General features: G+C 40.8%; 1 protein-coding gene across 2 annotated transcripts in view; it reads right to left on the bottom strand.

Annotated features, from left to right (window-relative positions):
• CHRM3 (cholinergic receptor muscarinic 3) overlaps positions 1-17,389 on the bottom strand; it is a 468,838-nt gene that overhangs the window by 321,785 nt on the left and 129,664 nt on the right. For both annotated transcript variants that reach the window (XM_006920736.3, XM_015596229.2), the window contains exon 2: positions 12,698-12,806. The gene's annotated coding sequence lies outside the window, so the exon portion shown is untranslated. The remainder of the gene's footprint in view (positions 1-12,697; positions 12,807-17,389) is intronic.

The raw sequence follows: 17,389 nt of genomic DNA, 5'->3' as shown, positions 1-17,389 counted from the left end.
TGCTCCCCAGCTCTGGCATCACCTCAGATCACCAGGAGTTAGATGCTCACAGGAGCACGAGCCCCACTGTGAACTGCGCATGCGAGGGACCCAGGTTGTGTGCTCCTATGAGCATCTAACGCCTGATGATCTGAAGTGGAGCTGAAGCAGCGAGGCCAGTGCTGGAGAGAGGCTGCAAATACGGATTAACGTTAGCAGAGAGGTTTGACTGCTCATTGCTTGCAGACTCATATGAAAACTCTATCGGTGAGTGGCAAATGACAATTAAGCTGCACCTGGTGGCAGGCTTTATAGTGGCAAGTGAGCTGATGTGACTCAGTTGTAGAGCTGCCCCTGGTGGCAGGCTTTAGGGTCAGAATCTGACACTTATTTTAGTCCACGCGTGGCCCGCTCGCTATTTTATTTACCACTTTCATCCGCGCGTCTTCCTGTGCTGCGCACTTGTCTCAGACACGGTTGTGTTAAGCCCACAAGCCAAAATGAGTAGAAAACAAACATCGCTGGAGAGCTTCTTTGAAAAGGGGGAAACACCCAATGATGAGGCAGCAGAAGACTCTAAGACATTCCCTCCCAAAAAGAAAGCTACATTTAAGAGAAAATACCAAGAGCCTGACTTCAATTACGGGTTCATTGCAACAAGTGATTCACATTCTCCACATCCGCTTGGTATAAAATGTGGGGACCAGCTATCCAACGAAGCTACGATACCCGCAAAACTGCTCTGCCACACGGACGCCGAGCACTTCACATTAAAAGACCAGCCTTTGGAGTTTTTCAGAAGAAAAAAAAATGTGAACACAAAGAACAGAAGCGATCGTGGAAGGCCGCCCCTGCATCAAACCGAGCTAACCGCACTGCGAAAGCTAAGAAGGCCTTTCCTATTGGTGAAAAGTCGATCCCGCCCGCTGCTAAGGACACTTGTCGTGAGCTTTTGGGAGAGGCTGCAGTTCCAAAGGGGGCACGTGCCTCTCTATCGGCTGGCCCCACAACAGACGAACTGATGAAGCGGCAGAGGACACTGAGGCACGATCGTCAGAGGACGAGTGAGCGCCATGGCGATGCGGTCCGGCGGACGCGTCCACCGATGCTGACGACAAGGCAACGATGCTTGTTTTCGTGCGATACACTTTTCAGGAGGCTGCGTGTGAGGACGCGTTATGTGCGATTTTGTTGCCAACCAACACCACAGCTGCAGAGCTATTCAAGTCTTTGAATGGTCGCATATCAGGAAACCTGAGCCTGTCATGTCGCGTGGGTACGTGCACGGACAGAGCGGCTGCCCGGACCGGACGGCTTTCTGGTTTCACCGCTCGGGTCACAGAGGTCGCTTCCAAATGTGAGTCTATGCACTGTGTCCTCCACAGAGAAATGCTGGCTAGCCGGAAAATGTCACCTGAACTTAACGACGTTTTGCAAGATGTGAGTAAAATCATCAACCGCACTAAAGGACGTGCCCTAAACTCACGTCTGTTCACACAGCTCCGTGAGGAGATGGACGCAGAGCACGCACGTCTTTCTCATACACGTCACTAGCCAGAGTTTTTTGGTTGATGACCGCGCTCCAGAGATTTCTTTTAGGAAAACAGTGACCACTGGCAGCACATTTCAATGACGCAGAATGGATCGCAATACTTAACCTGTGTGACATGTTCAATGTGCTTCACCAACTCCATCTGTCTTCAGGGCACAACGACAACTGCGTTCAAATCGGCAGGTAAAGTGGCTGCATTCAAAGCCGAGCCGGAATTATGGGGGTGACTAGTGAACGTTGAGATTCTTGACATGTTTCAAACATTAGCAGAGATTTTGAAAGAGACTGAGCCAGGGCCTTCCTTCTCCCAGCTGGGGCGCGATCACCTCTCAGGTTTCGACAGAGTTTGAGGGTTACTTCCCAACCACAGAGGACGCCCGACCTGGGGATGAATGGATCCTGCGACCCATTTGTGAATGAGCCAGGTGAATCGGCTTTGTCCGCGCTGGAAGAGAATCAACTGCTTGAGATCGTAAATGACAGTGGCCTTAAAGGTATGTCTAAGACAACTTCAAATCTCCGTATGTTCTGGATTAAAGTCGAGGCGGAATATCCTGAGGTTGTCACGAAGCACTGAAAAGCCAGCTTCCATTTCCAACATCCTGTCTTTGTGAAGCAGGGTTTTCTACAGTGACAGCAACCAAAACGAGACTACGGAGTAGACTGGACATAAGCAACACCCCCTGGGTGTCACTGTCTCCCATCACCCCAGATGTCACCATCTAGTTGCAGGAAAACAAGCTCAGGGCTCCCGCTGATTCCACATTATGGTGAGTGGTATAATTATTTCATTGTATATTACAGTGTAATAATAATAGATATAAAGTGCACAATAATGTAATGTGCTTGAGTCATCCCGAAGCCATCCTCCCCACACCCCGTTCCGTGGAAAAAATGTCTTCCATGAAATTGGTCTCTGGTGCCAAAAAGATTGGGGACTCCTGTTTTAAAGGACATTAAGCAATAGAATCACCTGGATTGGTCACTCATTTTGATCAAAGAGTAAAGTGAACTTAGGAAATGACTTAGAAATTCTAATGGACAACTGCATGCTGGCCACTGCCAAGAGCCATGACAAGGTTTGAGGGAAGAAAAAGAAGGTGCAATGAATAGATAAGTTGACATCTGGACTTACAAACTTATAACTGCTTTTAGGACATCATTAATTCATCACTTCAAATAACATTTGTGAGGGATTCCTTCAGAGATCACTACACTAAGTGCTGGCTATCGAGACAGAGGCACCGAGACACGGAGGTTCCAGAAAAGAGGAAATGAAGCGAAGGTTTTGGAAAATGTTTGAGTCACAAAGGACCAACTAACTTAAGAAGAATGAGGAGGGATTAGATTAATAACAGCGGTTTTCTCTTTCGACTGTGACTCCCCACAAGAAAAAAAAAACACATTTTATCATGTAACGGAGCACGCATACACATAGACATATAAATAAAACAAAGGCTTTATAAAAATAATTATGGAATGTACTCTGATTTTTTTTTAATTTTGTTGTATTTCATTTAAAAATGCTGGTGGGAATCTACTCGAATAACTGTGTGACTGATTCCTAGGTCACCTCGAAGTCTGAACGACACTGACAGAAGTTTGCTAGAAGGCCTAACTTGTTCAGAAGCCAGCTGAACAAAGAAGTGTGGGTGTCAGGAGCATTGCCATCGAGTCGCCTTTCTCATTAGCAGGCAAAAGAGAGTCTGAACAAAGAAAGAGGACTCGACTAATTAAACGGCGTCTCCTTGCTCTGCACAGCCCCTGAGGGTCTCCTGGCCTAAGGCATGAAAGAAAGAATGAGATTGAAGTCTAAGATCTACTTAAGTTTTAAATTAAAAAAAAAAAAAAATACCCTGTGTTATTATTTTCTAAGCTTGTGATTGATCACTCAAAGAAATTAATAAGCAGGAATATAATTTAACTATTTGCTTCCTCCTATGTGCCCTGTTTTGTGTTATTTCCCAGGGAGAGTTAACAACAAAACTGAAATAAACAACCTGAAACTTCATATATAATGATTATTCTTGTCTTAGACTCACCATTTCTATCTTTTAATTTATCTTATGTGCCTCCTCCTTGAGGAAGTCTCTGACATTACTATAATCTGTTTGATGGATTTTAACAGGCTCATATTAGGAAGAGCAGGTACTGAAATGCTTTTTTAATTACTCTATTTTATTAGAGTGCTACACAGTTCAGGACGTTAGTACTTAGGGTGGGGATCCGATGATAATGACTTTGTCAACAATTTTTATTTTGACAGAAATCTCTTTATTTCGCCCCCTACGTAAAGTAACAGGAAAAGGCAAAATTAGCCATGAGGGAGATTCATGCTCCTACATCTCTACGTTCTTTTGCCTCATCATTGAAAGGCCATTAGACATTATCATTTGGCTCCATTATTTTTAAATCAAGATTAAAAAAAACAACAACAACATTAAATTAAAAATGAATTATCAAGAATTACTGCAAAAACTTTGGTGGCACATTTGCGTATCAAGCAGTAATGTTTACATCAATGGCATGAAAGCTGAATGATTTTGATTTGGGAAACTCACCAAAATCATGTATTCAGAGAACCTCAAAAGTAGTTAACTTTTCAAACGTGAACTTTATCAAAAAAAACTATTTTTAAATGCATAGTTTTGATATTTTTCATCATCTCCTCAAAGAGGAACGGGCTACTTTATCACTGCGATCTAAGTAAACAAAGTTTAATATTTACTTACTTGCTTAACTTAACAACGAGGTCATTTTATCATATCAAAAAAAAATTGCTAAAAATGACTGATTCACTTTCTAGTTGGAAAACTGACGCAGCATAGTGCACGGCTGACACTGTTTTTCCAGTGTTTGAATTGTTGCTTTGCCACAGCTCTAGGAGCGCACCGATATTACATTTCTAATTAAGTGATGTATAGGAACCAATGACTCTGGTTCTACAAGCAACGTTTACGCGATTAGGTAATAAAAGAGCATCCGTGCTCCTCCACGCTTCAGCATAGAGACGACCTGAACTGTAATTAAAGAACAAAGAATTGAGAATTGCTTCTTTCCCTTCAGGGTAATTCCAACCCCTTTGAGTCTCACAGTGTTCAAGTTTTCTGTCTCCCATAAGCCAATATAACCTCTCAGTGCGATCTGATAATGTATAGAAAAGCTTGGGTACTTCTCTTTAGATTCTAAAACACCTAGATATTCTTAAAATAAAGAAAATAAGGTAGGATACAGATGGACAATTTTCAAACAAAGATAGGTATTTTATCAAAATTGTAATTTATGGAAATGATCAAAATATGAATTTTTGGTAAGAATTTCAACCTTTGTAATCTAAAACAAGGCTTTAAAGTTCAACGCAAGAATTCCTTTTTTGCTATAAAAAGGCGTTTCTTTTATTTAAAATTGAAAAATACCACTATCTGTATATACATATAGTAAATGATATATATCACTTTATATAAATGTGTGTACACATATATACATATATACATATACACTTATTAATTTATACAGACACACACAGAGACACACACACACACACACATACACACACATTCTACTCCCTTCCTTTCCACACCTCCTGCCCTCACTGCCCAATGGCTACCTAGAAATATAAAGTCCGTGAGGACAAGAACTTGGTTTTGTTCGTAGCCCAAAGGCCTACTACAAATAGGAGGTCCGTAAACATTCATTGGATGAATAAATGGAATACCTGACTTCTCCAGCTTCAAATATTTAACTAATGTAATTTAAAACATTATTTTCTTCTTAGATCATTTAATTCTGTCAAATTTCAAATGATTTCAAAATATTATAATTAATTTAATAACACCACTCCTTCTTCAAAACTATCTCTGCCTCCTAGGCTTATTTGTTATTACCTTTATGTTCTCCTTGTTTGGGTAAGTGAACAGTTTAGTGCACATCTAAGGGACAGTAACACGCTGGTAATATTTGTCCAGCACAGAGATTAGCAAAATATGAGATGAGTCAACAACATTCTTTTAAAATAACTGAGCTGAAAAGAGAGAGTTAATGCGAAAGCATTTGGTGGTGGCTGCCTGGTACACATACAGCAGACACTTGCTGAAACCTAAAATCTTAGTCTTCATCTTGTAGAATCAATCGCTACCACACACATTCACTGACCGTTAAAGTGGAAACAAATAAGACATAAGAAAACATATTAAATGAAGGTATTATTTGACTTTAAGAATAAACTGTCCAATCTAAAAATAGCTAATGCATTCTACTGAAAGACAGCTGAATGTACCTGCTACCGAGGACATGTCTCATAGAAATATAGATTCTCATCTTTATTCATATTTGTTGCATCAGAAGAATAGAATGGGAAATATTTAATTATAATTTTATAAACTATATTCTCCAGGATATTAAATGAGCATGATTTCAACCCTGAAGCATATTCTATTTTCAGAATTACTTTTATTTCAAAAAGAAAATTAGTTTTCTAATTCCATATATACCATACTATATGCTTCCATATTTATACGTCAGTCCTACGGTGGTGAGGCTGTCACAAATATAAGTTATATAGTATGCATGTAAATCAGTGGTACCCACTGCATAGTATACAGCTCCTTTTTTGTAAAATAACACTGTCTTTGCAGACCTGTTCTGAAGATTTAGTGATTATGTGGCAGTGAGCTCCTACTGCACAGTCAGTCACTAGCTTAGTAAATGGGTAGTCACTATTATTATGATAAAATTTCAGCATACAACTGTAAGTCCTTTAGCTAAAAACAATTAGAAAATAATCATCCAGATATTTTAATCTTTAAAAATATAAAACAGAGACATAAAAAGTAATCAGGAAACAACCTGGAATTTTGTCAAATGTTACCTTTGAGAATAATTGTAAAAATATCCACTTCTTTCAAGAATATGTTATTCTTTCTGTATTACTCTACTTACTTGAGCGTATCGAAGCTTTAATACTGTGTTAATACCTACACCACTCCATTATATTTCTGCTTACATAACTGTATTAATATTCTGATATATGATTCATTCAAATATTATTCCTTTTTGCTTGATGCATATCAGTCTAAAACAGCACATGCGTGAAAACTGATCTACCGTGTAAGCTCATTTTCTTCCCTTAAAGAAGTCTTTCTTAGCTTAATGCTTTCCACTTACCTGTCTACAGCCAGCTGTGAAAGGAGAATGGCTTAGGATACCCTATGCTACTTTTAACTCCACCTAGTTAGCCCATAGACACCACTCTGTATACGACTGAAGTACGCTAAGTAACAAAGGTAAGTATTGAGTGCGAACATACAGGTTTAGTGGACTTACTGGTCTTTGCTGTTAAAATAGTACTATTCAAGTACAAGCTTTTAAACTAAACAGTTTAAGTCTTTCTCTGAGTGATGTACAGCTATTAAAATAAATTTCGGATAAAATTTCATGTGGCTATACAACTAGGGTTTTGTTTATTGACTTAGATTGGGGGGGTTGTTTTGCCCTCTATTTAAAAAAAAAGCTCAAATTTACAGGAATGTTTAATTACACTTAATATATGCATTCTACTCTTCCCAAATCAGTAGGCGCCTTCCATAGACAAATGAAATAAATACATATATACACATATATATGTATATGTATGTGTGTGTATGTGTGTGTATAATTTTTAAACAGTTTGTAATGAATTCATATCTCAAAAGTTGAACAAAATGAATTCAAACTATATACAATAATTACTATAATAAAATGAAATACAAGAATTTTTTTCTTACTAATTTATATGGAAGGAATCATTCCAACCTCAGCCAAGATGAGGTTAAATAATTCTCATCATTTTTGAAATGTTCTAAAATTAATATGCTTACTGGTAAACTCATAAAGAAGTGAATAGTCAGTAACATTTTCAAAACCTATACCTTTTGCTAAAATATTAAAAATGATATAAACGTTAAAAGTTTCACTTTTCATTTTTCTTGTTATACTTTTTATAGATTTACATTAATACCAATTTTAAGCTAATATTCGTATTAAAAGATATTTAATAGAAATCTGCTTGACATGTTAAATGCAATTATTTCCTGTTCAATCTGAGGACAGAGGATGTCGTTTCAATTACTAATTTAATCAGCGGCTACATGTTGAGTGCTAGACACTGGACATGCAAGACTGAATGAGACAAGCCACCCTTGCCAAGCTAAGCGTGCAGCTGGGTAGATGGACACTGCTCCAGAATGTCTGTGCCTCTTCAAAATTTATACGTTAAATCCTAATGCCCAACGTGATGGGTTTTGTAGGCAGGGCCTCTGGGAGGTGATTAGGTCGTGAGGGTGGAGCCCTCGTGAATGGGATTAGTGTCCTTAGAAAAGACCCCACGCAGACCCTTTGCCCTTTCTCCCATGTAAGAATATAGTGAGAAGATGGACTTTCTAGGAAGCCTGCCCTCACCATATACCAAACCCACTAATGCCTTGATCTTGGACTTCCCAGCCTCTGGAACTGTGAAGAACAAATTTCTGTTGTTTATAAGCTACTCAGCTGGTGGTGTCTAACTGCCCGAATGGACAAAGACAGAAATGTCAACCAATTATTGTAAAAGATACAAACGTGGTCTATCACGGAGGCATGTACACAGTACACAGGTGAAAAATGAGGAAACAGTCCATTTTACGAGCGGGATTAAGGAAGCTTTCACAGATGGCAGAGCATGTACAATGAGTTCGGAAGGAAGAGCTGGAGTTTGATGTAGAGTATGTGCAAGCCCTCGGGGGCTCACTGTGTGATGCCACACGCAGAGGCTGAGGGCGTCTCGGTGTGGTTTGGTCAGCAGAGGCAGGAGACTGGCTGCAGGCAAATGAGAGAAGGCCACATAAGCTGTTCCAGGGCATTCCCCTCTGATCGATTCTACTTCTAGTCACTCTTCAGCAGACACTCCCCCTAAAAGACTCAGCTTCTGCTTGCTTGTCCAACAACACATTCTGATCATTCACAACTGTCTTGAGGCTTACACTGTCCCCTGACGATGACTGTGTCGTGCTTACAGTGATGGCTTGACTAAACCTATCTATTCTTAAGTCCCAACGATAGAGATTTCACCTAGCTCTATCTCCAAACTACAGTGTACTTCAGCCTGGAATACCCCATGTTTACTCCGAACTGGCCGTGTGGCAACAAATGAGCTGGTGGACTCCTCTTTAGTTTTTAGAGCTAGTTTATCAGGCAGTTGATTGAGATCTGAGTAAATCAGACTCCTTTAGAAAGAGACTCCCAAAGCCACAAATAAATGTTAAAATAAACATCACAAATGATGATCATGAAAATAATCAGGGAGACGTGAGGACCCTGTGTTTAGCAGTATCGGCCTCCCACCACCATGACTTTCTTTTCATGACATCCTAAATCCTAACACGAGTCTTTAAAATGTGAATGACAACTGCGCCCGAGAACTAGAAACATGGAACGATGCAGGGCCCTGCAGGAGAGAAGCACTATGGTCATCTGTCATCCAGGTCCCCAAACAGAGACAGCAAAGCAGCAGCCACAGTCATCCCCATGGGCTCCTACTGAGGAAACCACCTCCCAAACCTTTCCACTTGGAAGCCTCCTCCATAACCACAACTGTCCTTGACAGGAAAACTCTATAAAACTCAAAGCTATTGCAGAAATGAGCAAAAACAATAAAAGGGACGGTGCTGGCAACCGATTGGCTTCATTCGACATCAACAGAAATCTCCAGTTTTGGGTGAGGTGAAGGAGGAAACTATTCAATACGAACAGCTTAATTGTGATACAGCGTGGCTGTGAGAACAGCAGGCTGTGGGCCAGCTCAACGATGTTAGCGTTACAGGTCAATTATGAAGCAGCATGGCTGTGGAACAGCATGGCTGCGAGGCGACCTTGAGGCCAGGCCCCTCTCTGCTAGACAGCCCTGCCCTGCCCTGCCCTGCCCTGCCCTGCCCTGCTCTGTCCACTCTTCTCCACCACAGTCGGGCAAGACGTCTTTGGCTTCCTGTTCAGTCTTTCAGTTCCAGTCTGGGAATCAGTCTTCAGTCTTTGGTGGAAAAGGAAAGGATGCTCCCTGAGCCAGAAGGAAGCTGGCTTATACAGACAGAAGTCTGTGCACCTGGCCTCTGACTGGCCCATCGTGATGCAGATGAGGACTCACAGTCTGTTTGGTCCAAAAGGCACTGACCTGATTGGTCAGAATGGAGCTGCTCTAATTGGTTGAAGATGCTGATGGGGATATAGCTGTGCATCTCTGAATGGACAGGGAAAGCCTCGGTCCAACTGATTAAAATACCATTCCAGGAACTCTTTTGTAAGGGCTGGCTCAGATGGCAGCAACACAGTGCAGGCAGGCAGTTCACTGTGGAGCCAACGCAGTTTAGTGCAGTTGCATGAAAGATCTCTGTTTAGAAATGGCTGCTAGGCTCTCCTTTAAATTTGAGCCTAGTTAGCCACCAGGTGCCTTCTTGGTAGGTATCTTCTTTCTCAGAGTCCACAGCGCAAGACAGCATTCAATACTACTGTAATCTGAACTATAAACCAGTCAGATTAAATTTACGTGGCTGCTGATATGGATGGACGTAGAGGCGGACTGACCACACAATCATTGTTTCAGATGGTTTTTAATCAACATGTGAGGGAAGGAGACTTGGCTTTCTGCTCTGAGTGATACACAGCCGCCTGGCAATCACTCTTGGCTCAGATATTTCCCAAGTTATCAGTATTTCCCACCTTGGGAACAAATTATGACTCATTTGAAAAACACCGCCCATTACAACTATTGAATTCAGCCAATACAAGCCCAAAAGACAATACCTAAGTTTATTCATAACAAGAGCAAATATGCAATCTGATTCGGAATACACGGTTATAAAAATGAAAGTTCAGCCCTTCCTCTCCATTACTTTGTAATACATAATCTACATTTTACCTCCTTCATTCCCCTTTCTTTAAGGAAAAAAAAAAAAGTCAATTCAAATGTGGTAACAGGCCTAACTTCAGAACAAATTAAACATTGAGCTGATGTTCCCTGATAGTCCAAAAAAGCCAATAGGTATTTGTCGTTTTTGTTTTTTAAATCGGGATGCCATATTTCAGTTATGTTTGCATTTTGTAATTTGGTTTAAATTATTTGTATGTCTTCTTTGAAATTCCAGATCTAATGAAACAAGTCTTACAAGTGAGTACGTTTCCAAAAGTACCCTAAATATAATGTATGGCAAAACATTTTTGTAATCTAAGAATCTCTCATTTATATTATTTTAAAATAAGATTATATAATAACTTATGATTATATCTTTACAACTCCCAGATGCTGTGGTAAGCCATCCTAACAAAAGCAATATGGAGTATATTTTAATTATTTCCATTTTACTTATCAGAAATTGAGACTTCAAAAGTTTCAGTAACTACTTAAGTTTCCACCATGAATTAATAAATTATTTTGAACCTAGGGCTTTCTAATTCTCAAATCTGTGGTTGTCACCATAATCCTTTCTTCGTCCAGTGACTAATCATTGCTAATACTGGTTACACAGTGCACCTCAGCACCTGACCGTATTAACTCATGCAATCCACGCAGCCGGCCTCACTATTACACCCATTCTACACATGCACAAACTAAGGCACAGAGAGGTTCAATGCCTTGCCGAACAGGCCAAGGCTGGAAAATGATGTAGTGGGTTGCAGCCCCAGGCAGTCTGACTCTAGACTGCCCCACCCCCATACTTACGGACTATGTTACGTACGACGTCAGCTAGTGAATACAAGTTACCTGTTATTAAGGTTTTTGTCTAACTTACATACAAACATTTTATTCACGTAATAAACCATTATCCCTTCAATGATAACCATTTCTATATCTGGGAAAGAATTTGCAAACCAGTTTTGTTGCATTGGCCTAGTTATATAACAACTTGTTTAATTTTAGTGGAAAAGTCTTTCCAAATATATTTGTTGAGATTTTCACTTTCAGTCTTTTAAACAAGCTAGCTGTATTCTGTTAGCTGAAGAGAATGGTCATATGAGGTATTAAAGAGATTTCAGTTAACAAAGTAATTAAATATATTAAACTAAATGAGTATTATGGAATTTCTATATTCCCTCAGTATCCTGAATTAAATGATACATAAAAAAATATTTATTGTATCTTTTCTCCTCCGAGTGTAAATAACTAAAAATAAAATCTACTAAGAGTAAATATCTTGGAGATCAGAAGCAGAAACCTAAATCTTATGGTTGGTGGGGACTGATGTGTACAGTGTGAGAGAAACGTATTTTTTTTTCATATTTCATGAAAACATGATTTTTCCAAATATAACAAATTAATATAAGATAGGAATTAAAATTAAATATGATTTTATCATTTATCTCTTAGGTGAGTAATATAAAAAATACTAGACTGTATTAACCAATTTAAAAATAATATTATGGTCAAAACCTTTTACCACCTCCCTCCTTATAATATTAGTCACAGATAATATCATCTATTATTATGGGGTTTATAATTAGCTAATAGTTTCACAATATCATCTCATTTGAACTGTAATCTTATAAATTAGGTAAAGCAAAAATTCTTCCTCTCATTTTGCAGGTGACGAAACTGAGGCCTAGAGATTTAAGGGACTAATAAAATGATAAATGTTGGAGCTAAAACCAAGATTAAGGTCTTCTGACATCGAGTATGACCCCTTTTCAATGTCATTCTAAACATCATGCCAATTACCATATGACACCTGTGTAACTGGAAGCATATAAGGTACACCGTTGGGTAAAATTACAATAATATTGACTGTTTCAAAATGTTATATTAAGCAAAATTTTTAGGCTTGCATTGCTAGATTGATGTGATATTGAAGAACTGAAAAACACTGAAACTTTCCAGTGACCTTTTCATTTAGTTAAAAGAGAGGTAAAATTCTATACTAAACTCTGCCTGTATAGATACATATATACTACCCAACTAACATATATCCATACAGATAATAGGTACATCCTAACTTGTTCTCCCATTTTGAACCTGGTTGTTACATAAACAGACTAAATCTGGCTATATTTCATAGCAGCAACACAAACACATGTATTCTGTACATTTTTCATTATAAAAGTAGCCTTCATTAAAATCTCAATACGTAACCATGCAAATGGTAACAATATTGACTAGGAAAGACCTACTAGAGCAGAGTTTCCGCAGTGGGCTTCACGACGGGAACGGGTACAGTGCCGCTAATCCACAGTCCACTGGGCAACTCGTCACCAAAATCTGTGCCATCGCCGATCAGATCTAAACAGACACATAAAGATGACAAAGTTAGTCAATAAACATCATTTCACATTATTTGCACAAGAGTATCTTTACAGCCTGTAGCATTAGGAAAAAAAAAAAGGTATCTGACAAGCAATGCAACGGAAGGGCCTCAGTTACATCCACGTTTTCCACACGACGAGCCAGTGGAAACACATCATGTGGTCAGTAAAGAAGTCTGATTAAGAAGTAATAAATTTAGTAGGAAATTGGTATATTATTGGGAGGTTATAACTTATCAACAACAAAAATAAACAAAACAAATATAAAAGAAAGTTTAACATCTTTTGATGTGGAATGTTGTTTTAGGGCCTACATGCTGGGCGTCACCTCATGCCTGTGCATGAAATTTCACTTAGTCCCGACTACAGAGCTGCGACACAGTGGTCCCCCTCCAAAACACCACCGGCTCAGCCGGGGACTGGACAGGGTGTGAGCTCCACGGCCCACGCTCCCCATACCGGCGGGGAGCGAAGAGCACGCCCTTCTTCCTACGCTCACCTGTGCCCCGCACAGAATGATAACAGACGTCAAGAGAATCATCTAAAGACAGCTCATCGCTCTCTGTTTTCCCTGTAGGTCCCTGGAAGACAGCGTGGTGTTCTATTCATCTTTGTACAAATGTAAAGTGGGATCTCATTTTGGGATACAGTGCCCGACATGTGTAAATATTTGCCGAGTAGATAATAAATTCAGAAAAGTAGGAATTGGCAGACTTTTTTTCAGTCTCAATTCACACTTTTTGTTTTGTCAGTCATTTTATTTACTTTCCAAAGGTATCTTCCGGTTTGTAACGCAGTCTCACGAGGAAAAAGTAGAAAGAATAATCTGAAAAATCGCATGAATAAAGTTTGAAAATGTTCTTTCAAAGAATCACAAACTAGTTAGTAGTCAGTATAGTTCAGTCGGAGGTTCCTGAAGAACAGCAGAAAATGTTCTTTCAAAGAATCACAAACTAGTTAGTCAGTGTAGTTCAGTCAGAGGTTCCTGAAGAACAGCAAAGTTAAATAGCAAAGAAACTGTCCAGAGAGAGAAGAAAAAACATCCACCTTTCACTTCTCGATCAGATATCAGCTTGCTCACAAAACTGCCCCCTTCCCAATGGCCGGTTCCCGGGCGAGAAGGACTGCGCAGCACAGGACACGGCAAAGGCTAAGGCCGCCGGGCAGGAGCTGCACGATCAGATGGAACTAGGAAAAGCTGCTCTGGACCGAGGATGCTGTAGAGAAACAGCCGGCCAGGAGACGCCAATGGCCAGAGCTCGGGAGAAACAGTATTGCAGCGCGCTGTCTGTCGAGAGCTGCGGTGAAAGAACCACCGCCTGTCACCCGTGTCTGTGTGGAAGAAACACCTGTCACCTGTGTCTGTGTAGCCTGTGAGCTAAGAATGGCTTTTACTTTTCAAATCGTTGAACAAAATCAAAAGAATCATGTAAATAATTTGAAATTTAAATTTTGGAGTTTATAAATAAAATTTTATTGGCATATAGCCCCGGCCATGCATTTCCACACTGTCTCTGGCTGCTTCATGCTACAAAGGCAGAGCTGAGAGGTTAGGATAGAAATAGAAGAACTCACAACGTCTAACGTATTTGTCTGACCCCTTATATAAATGGTTGGCTGATTTCTGGTCTGTTAGTTCTCAAAGTCAGAGAAATGGGGGTCAGATTGGAAGCAGGGGGATCAGGAGCCTCAGGACCACCCCATAGCTGCACTGATATATGGGCTTCTCCCCGCAGGAGGCTCTGGGAAGGAGGTTAGACTCAGCCACATCCAACCGGCACCGCCTGAGCCAGTGAGGGCGGATGGAGAAAACCGTCTCCAGCATAAGTGTCTCTTCCCAACACGGTGTTGTCGCGAAGGAAAGTCCTGAAGTTCTGACTCTCACCCGGTCTGTGCCGCCTCCAGAATGACGGACCATCGAGATGACGAGCCCTCCTGCTAAAGGTCTGAGAAAGATCATCAGGGCAAACAGAAATGCCTAAGCAGGTTAGAGAGACCCCGCCCACCTCATTTAAGGGCAAACGATGGCTGTGCCTCAGAATGAACAAATGGGGATAAAGCAAAACAAAGCAAAGCATACAGACTGTAAAAGAGCATCTGCCACACGACCCACAGAACGCAGCCTTTGCGTTTGAAAGGCATCGCAGAAAGTTATACGTTTTGTAGAACATCCGCTTTGTGCTCTCCAGGAAGTGTAAGACAACCCGGAACAAATCCCTAAACTTATCCTCAGAGAACTTAACTAAACCCAGATAAACAAGAAGGCACATATTCCCCATTTAATCATTAATTGTCTCTCAGTGAGGAGGAGATTTGATCTGGGAGACTTGGGTCTGAACACCATTTCCACCAGATTCTTGCTCCACGACCTTGGACAACTTACTTCATACTCAAAGTCTCGTCTCCATCGCCTCTGAAACCAAGTCACTTTGAGAGCCGTATGATGAAACATAAAGTGCCCAGCACACTGCCCGTCACAGGGGAGGTACACAGTGTTTAGCAGCTCCCCGTTCTTCCCGGCCTTCCCTGCTTCCTCCCCGCCCCCCGTCCTCACGCTCACTCGTCCAGTGTGATGATCACACACACAGGGAAGTGGCTGCCAGGCGAGCGGGTCCCTCCTCCGTCACATACAACTCTACATCTTTTGTTTTCTCTGGGTAAACTACATCTCTTAATTTGGGTCCATCTTTATTTAACTGGTAAGTTAGTATTCACTTGAAAAAAAATAAATGAGAAGTAAATTCTGCAACCATTCTTAATCCCGAGGGCAAAAATGTGCTACTTTAACATTTCGTGCATAAATCTATTATAATTTATAATTTGTTATCTGTTTACATGTGTCTTTCCCTGGAGCCATATCTTGATCCACTTGATTGACATGTTATAATATCAAGATGATCAAATATGGCCTCATTGGGCAGACATGCGGCGAACAGCCGGGCACAGCCGGCCTTCGAGGTGCACACTTCTGAGGCCGTTCGACAGTGCTCGCGGGTAGGGTTATGTGCGTGTTTACACTTGTCATGAGGTAACTGTCACCTCACGTTTACATTTCTTGGCTATTAAACTTTAAAGACTAGTCGTAGTGAAAATTCATTTTTATGCTTAGTCTACGTTTGCTCTCCTGTGTTCCAAGTACTCTTTTCTATTAATTGTAAGGACAGTTAAATTAATTAGACAAAAATCGGTGGATGTTTCCATATGTAATTTACAAACAGAGACCACAGCTTCTAACGAATTGAAAGCTAACTCCAACGCTGTCTAACTGTGCTGCACACTCATTCGGCAGGCTGTGGATAGGGGCTCTTAGGGCTCAGAGTCCACCGTCGAGCTGTCTGTCAGTGGGGCGCTGAGCAGGGTGGCTCATGCGGAAAGTCGGTCGAGGTCAGGGCAAAGGGCTACCAGAGAGAAAGTGGGGAGCAGTTTCTGTTGGCATCTTCCTAGAAAAAAACACACTTTCAGATTCTTGTTGTGCTTTATAATTTCGTTGGAGGTGAGAACTGCGTAAATCGAAGGCGGGGATGGATACCTGCAGCCCCCCCGGAAGCCTGTGGCACAATCTCGTCATTTCGGCCATTACATGCTCCTCCTCTTTCTTCTTCTTTTCGCGTCTCTCCTACTCTTTCTCTCCCCTCCCCCATCCTTTTTCTCCCAGTCCTTTTTAGCGGGAACAGCGTCAAAATCAGAGCCGCTCACGTGTCGACCCAGGTGTGAACACTCTGATCTCTGCTTTACATGCATGTTTATTTTCTTTTCTCAGTCTTCCAAAACTGTCATCATAATCCATATTTTACAGAAGCTGCAGTTTTTATAGACTGAATTTCAAAGCCAAATAGCTAGTGAATGGGCAGAGGTGGGAATCAAACCCTGCTCTAGCTGAATCCGAGGAGCGGCACTCTGTGCAGATGCAGAGCCCACTGTCACATCACAGCCCCTGAGTAGTTCTGCCTGTTCGCTGGCCTAGCAGTGGAGGCTTCTGCTGCGTCTTTTCAGCTGAGCTTTTGGGCTCCTGAGCAGAGGCTACCTCCTTCAGGCCAGTTGCAGCCTGGGTTCTAACAGTGACTTCAGAAATGCTAAATGCACAACAATCTCTATTTGTTGAAAGAATGAATGAGGAATAAGAAAAAAAAAGACGAAGAAGAATGATGCAAAGGTAAACTTGGTGAGGACTTGGTATATAAAAAGGAACACAGCATATTGTTGGTGGCACTTAGAGCTTCATTATCCTAGAAATCCAGCTGAAATATGCACAAAACGTTATAACCCCTTCATTTTATAGATTTGGGTAAACCACCTTTAGGAGCGGTTCTCAATAAGAAACGTCCCCATTTCCTGAACATCTACTAAGTGCCAGACTCTGGTAGGTACAACCTCTAGACTGGTAGGTACGGGCTCCAAGGCAGCTATTATTGTCTTTTTTTTTTTTATCCAGAGGAAGAATTGAAGGTGAAGAAACAATAGGATTTTTTTCTTGACTAATGTCACACAGAGATAGTAGAAACCTAAGTATATCAAATTCTAGAGTATAGGCATTTCCACATTACAAACCATGCTTGGTCT

This window comes from Pteropus alecto, unplaced genomic scaffold (genome assembly GCF_000325575.1).
Source record: "Pteropus alecto unplaced genomic scaffold, ASM32557v1 scaffold189, whole genome shotgun sequence".
NCBI lineage: Eukaryota > Metazoa > Chordata > Mammalia > Chiroptera > Pteropodidae > Pteropus > Pteropus alecto.
The sequence above is the reverse complement of the archived record's forward strand: the minus strand, read 5'-3'. Positions and strand labels throughout refer to the sequence as shown.